The sequence below is a fragment of the Trichechus manatus genome, unplaced genomic scaffold, assembly GCF_000243295.1.
Source record: "Trichechus manatus latirostris isolate Lorelei unplaced genomic scaffold, TriManLat1.0 scaffold00005, whole genome shotgun sequence".
Taxonomy (NCBI): domain Eukaryota; kingdom Metazoa; phylum Chordata; class Mammalia; order Sirenia; family Trichechidae; genus Trichechus; species Trichechus manatus.
This window is the reverse complement of record NW_004443941.1, coordinates 15,186,118-15,193,686: the sequence shown is the minus strand read 5'-3', so window position 1 is coordinate 15,193,686 and position 7,569 is coordinate 15,186,118. Positions and strand designations below refer to the sequence as shown.

Below are 7,569 nucleotides of genomic sequence, written 5' to 3'. Positions count from 1 at the left end.
CTCTGGGAGAAAAATGTGGCAGTCTGCTTCAGTGAAGATTTACAGCCTTGGAAACCCTATAGGGCAGTTCTGCTCTGTCCTGTAGGGTTGCTATGAGTCTGAATCGCCTCTGTAGCAACCTTTTTTTTTTTTTTTCTTAATATGAACTGCAACCCTTTTCTGCTAATGGAACCATGAGGAAATCACTGAACCTTGTTTTCTGTTAAGTGTATATTTTGATGTCTTTATTCACTAAAAACTGTTAGGTTTTAGTAAGTGATAAAATTTGCACGGTTCCAATTTTGTTACATATAGTTCTCTTTAATTCACGGTAACCCAGGTGAATTAGTGTCGTGAACATGTGGTTTAGTAAATGTTTTTGCTGGTAACAGTTTGAGTCGTTAGCTGTCTCAGAGTCTTTGCGAATGATGTATCACCTAAGGAATTGTGGATTTCTTCTCGCTCTTCTCCGCTTCGGCTTCCTCAGGTTCATCTACTGATTTTATAGCAACTCTTCTTCCCATTTATAGTCCTCTTAAGTTTGATTCTCATGCATCTTTTTGATCCTTCTTCCTGGCATTGCTACCTCCTGTGACAACATGTAACTTTTTCTCATCTGTCACTTTTATTTCTTACTCTATGTCGTAGACTACGTATGGTAAACACTTGCTTTGTTTGTCACTACTTTAACATTGGTTTCAATTATTCTAAAAATATATTACACTTAATATGTTTTAATTGCCCTTATTTTTCGAGTTTCATTGAATTGAGCTGGTTTTATAGGTGAGGGATTCTAATCAGAAACAAATTATAGCTTAAAAGTGGATTCTTGCTTTTCTGTTTTAGATTTCTGGCAGACATTCTCTTGGTGGTACTTCAGGTGAGAAATGCACAGATCGACTCGTTATTCCAGAGTGATGCTAGCTGGGCTAAGAGAGTTATGTGGACTCATTAGACATTTCCAGGGTGATGCTTTTCCTTTCACTTATACAGAATTTCTTTCTTTTTTACTGTGAATCATATATATGTAGCAAAAAAAGATGCCATTTCAACATTCTTCAAATGTACAACTCAGTGACATTGTGTTTATCATGTTGTGCAAAAAAAAAAAACCCAAACTCATCGCCGTTGAGTCAGTTCTGACTCAGCGACCCTGTAGGACAGGGTAGAACTGCCCCATAGGGTTTCCAAGGAGTGGCTGGTGGATTTGAACCGCCGCCTTTTGTTTAGCAGCCTTAGCTCTCAACCACTGTGCCAGAGCCCCTATCGTGTTGTGCAACCATCACCATTATCCATTTCCAAATTTTTCCATCACCGTTAACAGAAGCTCAGTGTCTCTTAAGCAATGAGTCTCCTTTTCCCCCTCCCTCCTGCCTGCCCCTGGTAACCAGTAGTCTTTTCTAGATATTTCTAGATACTTTAAGTTGTTGTTATTAGGTGCTGTCGAGTTGGTTCTGACTCATAGCAACGCTATGTACAACGGAACGAAACACTGCCCGGTCCTCCGCCATCCTCACAGTTGTTGTTATGTTACGGCCCATTGTTGCAGCCACTGTGTCAGTCCATCTTATTTGGAGTCTTCTTTTCCTCTGACCCTCTACTTTACCAAGTATGATGTCCTTCTCCAGGAACTGGTCCCTCCAGGTCTGTCTGTCTTACTGTAGTGTCTTGCATGTTACTGTGATGCTGGAAGCTGTGCCACCAGTGTTTCAAGTGCCAACAGGATCACCCATGGTGGATGGGTTTCAGTGAAGCTTCCAAACTAAAACAGACTAGGAAGAAGGACCTGGTGGTCTACTTCTGAAAAAATTAGCCAGTGAAAACCTTATGAATAGCAGCGGAACATTTATATATGTAGGATCATAAAATATTAGTCCTTTTGTGACCGACTTAATTGACTCAGCATGATGTTTTTAAGGTAATATAGAATTTTAATGTCTAAAAGTGACCAACTCTTTTTTTTTTTTATTGTTGTGCTTTAAGTGGAAGTTTACAATTCCAGTTAGTCTCTCATACAAAGATATTACTCTCGCTATACTGTAACAGCACACTCCTCCTTTCCATCCCGGATTTCCTGTGTCCATTCATCCAGTTCCTGACCCTCTGTGCGTTCCCATCTCGCCTCTGGACAGGAGCTGTCCATTTAGTCTCATGTATCTATCTGAGCTAAGAAACACACTCTTCACAACTATTTTATGTCCATTAGTCCAGTCTAATCTTTGTCTGAAGACTTGGCCTCGGGAATGGTTTCAGTTCTGGGCTAACAGAGAGTCCGGGGGCCATGTCTTCTGGGGTCCTTCCAGTCTCAAACAAACCACCAAGTCTGATCTTTTTACTGTAATTTGAGTTCTGCACCCCACTTTTCTCCTGCTCTGTCATGGACTGTCTGTTGTGTTCCCTGTCAGGGTGGTCATTGGTGGTAGCCAGGCACCATCTAGTTCTTCTGGTCTCAAGTTGATGAAGTCTCTGGTTTATGTGGCCCTTTCTGTCTCTTGGGCTAATACCTTTCTTGTGTCCGTGGTGTTCTTCATTCTTCTTTACTCCAGATGGGTTGGGACCAATTGATGCATCTTAGAAGGCCATTTGCTAGCTTTTAAGACCCCAGACGCCACTCACCAAAGTAGGATGCAGAACGTTTTCTTAATAAACTTTGTTATACCAGTTAACCTAGATGTCTCCTGAAACCATGGTCCCCAGACCTTTACCCCTACTACTCTGTCCCTTGAAGTATTTGGTTGTATTCAGGAAACTTCTTACCTTTGGTTTAGTCCAGTTATGCTGACTTCCCCTGTAGTGTGTGCTGTCCTTCCTTTCACCTAAGATAATTCTTGAAAAGTGACCAACTCTTAATCTTGTTTTGATTAACTATTATGATAAGGATTATAAAATTATTACAGCATATTGGACATTTATTGGATTTATAACAAGATTCTAGGGATTTTGTAGAACCTTTGTAGACCCTTTCCTCAGATCTATTATACAATCTATGTGACTTCAAATATTTAGCTAGATATGGTTTCAGAAGACATCTGAAATGCCATGTTATATTAAAGTACAGCTAGCCATGAAGTGCATCATGGCTCCCAAATGCAGCAAAACCAGTGCTGGTGATAGCAGCAGCAAGGGGCAAATGAGAGGTACCGATCTGGAAGTGAAACAGAAAGGTACCCCATATAGCTTTGCCAAGTATATAATATGGTGTTTGCATAATATCCAAATCACGTAACGTCCTATTTCAGAGAATGCATCGTGGGTGATGAGCAATGCATGACTGTAATCTTGAAGAGTAATTAGGCTGGACTGTTGACTCTTGTTAATTTTGGGTAAATTTGCATCTGATTACTTTAACTGAAAAGTAATTGCCTGGCTTTACTCTGCCTTTAGGTGTCAAAACTCTAAGGAATGCTTTGAGAGAGACCGTAATGGCACTATCAAATTCAGTATAGCGAGAATATGTTTACCCAGCTTCTGTAATAGTCCATAGGCACTTTACTTATATGCTAACACCAATATTAAATTTACTTTTACTTTAATGAGACGTCAGCTAATAAGAGGAAGCAATAATGATGATAATTTTTTTTTTAAATTATATTTGGAATGTATTTTGAAATGGACTTATTTGCTCTTGGAATTGTCTTCAAATTATGACTTCCTTGTTTTATTTGAAGACTGTACTATAACAGGAATAATGTCCAGTCTTATTCTGAGCAGGATTCTTAAGTTAGAGATGATAGAAGCTTATTTAAATAATAGATATACTTAAAACGGGACAGTGAGAAACGAATGATGGAATGGAAATGATACAGTAACTGAACTCCCACAACCAGAAACCCATTGCCATTGAGTTGATTCCGACTCATAGCGAGCCTATCTGACAGAGTAGAACTGCCCCATAGGGTTTCCAAGGCTGTACATTTTTACAGAAGCAGACTGCCCCATCTTTCTCCCATTCAAACCGCAGACCTTTCAGTTGGCAGCTGTGTGCTTTAACCACTGAACCACCAGGGCTCCTTAACTGAATTCCAGACCTGCGTATTTGGTAGGTAATTGGAGGAAGAATAGGATTGGAAGTTGGATAGAGAAAAGTGTTGAGGAAAACCAAAATTTTGTAGGAGTTTAGACCCAGTGTAGATCCCCAAAACCCCTTGCCAGCGAGTCGATTCTGACCCCAGGTCGTGCACGTTGGTGTGTTTCACTTTTGTATCAGCAAAACTGCAAATATATTCTAAGTCTAAAGGATAAGCTCACTCAACATTTCAAGGCAATTTGTTGAGAGAAGTCCAGAAACTTTCTTAAGGGTTAAAATATGCATGTAGCCAAAGGGGATTTAGTATATTTAATTATTTAGTCTTTGACTGGCTATTAAGATGAGAGAGCAGTCCAGTCCCATTGCCGTTCAGATGATCAAAGCTGGGACCAGTTTTATTTAACATTTTTGTAAATGATTTAGAAGACCGACCGGCAGTGGAAGTTGCCAGATTTGCAGCTGACTATGTGCTGTTCCAGGTAGTTAAAAGCCAGTCCAACAAGGAGAAGCTTTGATGAGTTTTTGTGTGACAGTACAAGATAATGCATTTAGGAGAAGATATTCCAAATTATATTTATAGGACCTGAGTTGTGACCCAGAAAGGGGATCCAGAAGTCATGCCGGTAACTTCCTTGAAGGCATTATTGCAGTTGCTGCTGGGCCAGAAAGTCCAAGAACATGTTGAGGGTCATTGGGAAGGGTTCTGAAAACAAAAATGATATTGTACGTAAAAATAATTTTAAAAGGGGTTACCAGGGTAAGTGATTTACAATCTTGTTGGTTATTTATTTGTTTGTTTTTTACTTAATTCTCTTAATAATTCTGAAAGGTAGGTGGTGGTAACCAGTTCTATAGAAGAGGAAACTTGACTGAGGGAGATCAAGTGACCTTCCCAGTCAGCCAAGATGTGGCATAGTTGGAACTCAGGCCCTGGTCTTTTAATAGTTAATCGTGAAAGTTTCCCAGGATATTAGAAGACATCTCTTGGAACTTTTAATAGTTTATTTCAAGATTTATGAAATGCTGTTTTTCTTGCTGTGATCTGCTTTGGATATCATTGCCACAAGAGATGGTATCTAGGTACTTTGAGAGGATTTAAGGAATTCCTCAAATTCTTGATTTTTAAGGAGCTAGGGATGTTTTGGTGTACAGTTTACCCTTTGAGATCGATAAGTCAACTCTGGCCACCCATAAAATTCCCATGTTGCCTTTATAAAGTGCTGGATCATTAATGATCATTGATAAAGATGATAGTATTTGGTAGAAAAGACTCCGGAGTAGAAGTCCAGAGACCTAGATTCTTCTAGTGGTGTGTATGAAATAAACCAAAACCAAACGCCTTGCCGTTGAGTTGATTCCTTTAGGACAGAGTAGCACTGCCCCATAGGGTTTCCAAGAAGCAGCTGGTGGACTTGAACCGCCAATCTTTTGGTTAGCAGCCAGGCTCTTAACCACTGCGCCGCCAGGGTTCCATGTGTGAAATAGTGGTGTGACAAACATTTGGACAGCATTGAAAGGGGTATGACATTCTTGGTGTGGGAGTAGAGGAAGACTCTGAGAGTGCTTGAGAGATGAGCTGGGGAAGAAGGGTCATGGAGTTCTAGGCAGAGGGAATAGCAGTGTGTTAGATGAATCATCGAACCTCTTTGAACTGCAGTTTCCTCTGAAATGAGACAAAATATGAGAAAGTACCAAGGGCAACATCTGCTATATATAAACTGTTAGATACGTGATAGTTGATTTTCAAATCTAAAAAATTAGGTCATGAGGACCAAGTGAGTAAGTGTATGTGAAAGTGCTTTGTACTTTTTTAAGTGCTGCACGTCTAAGAGTGACAGAGGGCTACCGCTGTCCTTGTGCAGGAGGGCAGAGGGTGCAGTGAAAACCTAAGTGACAGGAGGGGAAGAGAAGGTAGGAAAGGAGAAATGGTAGAAATGAGGAAGGGGGAGGCGTCTGATGAAAGAGAGGAAAAGAACAGATGTGAAGAAAATTGAATTAAAGTTCTCTCTGTGCCTGCAGTCAAAATAATCCTGTAACTGAAAATTTTAAACATTAATTTACTGTAAGGAAGAAGCTCAGCAGGTAGTTGAAACATTCACTTTTGCATTTAGTCTGTGTTTGGTCATGTTAATAAGGCTATGAAAATTGCCTTATTGTTCTTTCACTCATTACCTCTGGACAGATTTAGCCAATGGCTTTAAATAGTATAAGAGTGCTCATAAAAATAAAATAAGCTAGACTGAGTTACTATTTATTCTAGATTATTAAAAATGAAAGGGCATAGTGTGTTCAAGGAGAAGGGTGAAGTTTGATCTAAGTTAGTGCAAAAGAGTGGTAAGAAATCGGACTGCGACCAAGGTAGAATGGATTTTTATTTTGTTTTATAGGTGGATGAGTGACACAAACAGATTTTGTGTTTTAGAAAACTAATCATAGCAGTAATAAAGAGAATAATCTTGAAGAAAAGCGATTGGAGACGTTTACTGTGTTCACCAGATAATTACTGAGCAAATAATAGATATGGCAGGATGAGGGAATGAGGCATTCTCTTTGGCCTCTAGTAATGACAGTCAGAGATACCACTGAAGGCGCTGCCGTAGTTCGGGGAGGAGGGTATGAATGAATTAAGGAAGCTACAGTGGGGATGGAAACGAGTACTGATGTCAGAGATGTTTAGGAGTTAAGTCATCTAGACTTGGGTTAGTGTTTGGAGGTGAGGGAAAGAGAGAAGTTGAGGATGAGTCTAAGGTTCCTGACTGCAGTAGAATACAGTGAAACTTGTGAGAGCCATAGCTCGATGGGACTGCCTTGTTTTTCCGGGTCTTGCCAGTTTTCTGCCTTTGACAGGGTGCAGTCTTACCACTTCTCTCTGACTCGTTTTAGTGGAAAGTAATTGTGTTTTCCTTCTCTGACAGGTTTCTGCCTTATACAGGTTCCAGATTTCGCAGGTTTTACTGTAATATGTGCAAGTTTGGGAGTTTGCTTTTAGGTAAGTGGTTAGGCTTTTTATTTGTATTTGCGGAGTCTTTATGTTTTTCTTGTTTTTTATTTTGATGTGTAGGATTGTTAGTTTCCTTTGTGGTTACCTTAATATTTACCCCTGTTTTTCTAAGTTTAAACCAATCTTTTATTTCTTTATATTGCCTTGACGTCCTCTCCATATGAAAGATCTGTGACTGCATTTTTTTTAGTCCCTCTTTTTTGTTTTAACGTTGTCATCTTTTACATATTGACGTCTCCGTTTCCCTGTTTACAGAGTTTTAGCTTTGATTTATTTTTGTGACTTCCCTATCTGGTTGATATCTGGTTGCTCTGTCCTGTGTTCTAGTGTTGCATTGTTACCTGATGTTATTGCTTTTGTAACCGAAGGACTCCCTTTAGTATTTCTTGTAATTTTGGTTTGGTTTTTGCGAATTCCGTAAACTTCTGTTTGCCTGGAAATGCCCTAATTTTGCCATCATATTTGAGACAGTTTTGCTGCATATATATAATTCTTGGCTGGCAATTTTTTTCTTCCAAGGCTTTATATATGTCATCCCATTGCCTTCTTGCCTGCATGGTTT

The 7,569-nt window shown here is 39.6% G+C and overlaps 1 protein-coding gene across 2 annotated transcripts in view; it reads left to right on the top strand.

Annotated features, from left to right (window-relative positions):
• The window catches only part of SOCS5 (suppressor of cytokine signaling 5), a 63,002-nt gene that overhangs the window by 4,237 nt on the left and 51,196 nt on the right, over positions 1–7,569 (top strand). The window contains exon 2 of one of the 2 annotated variants that reach the window (XM_023735423.1): positions 6,922–6,995. The exons of the other annotated variant lie outside the window; for it this stretch is intronic. The gene's annotated coding sequence lies outside the window, so the exon portion shown is untranslated. The remainder of the gene's footprint in view (positions 1–6,921; positions 6,996–7,569) is intronic. 2 annotated transcript variants of the gene reach the window in all.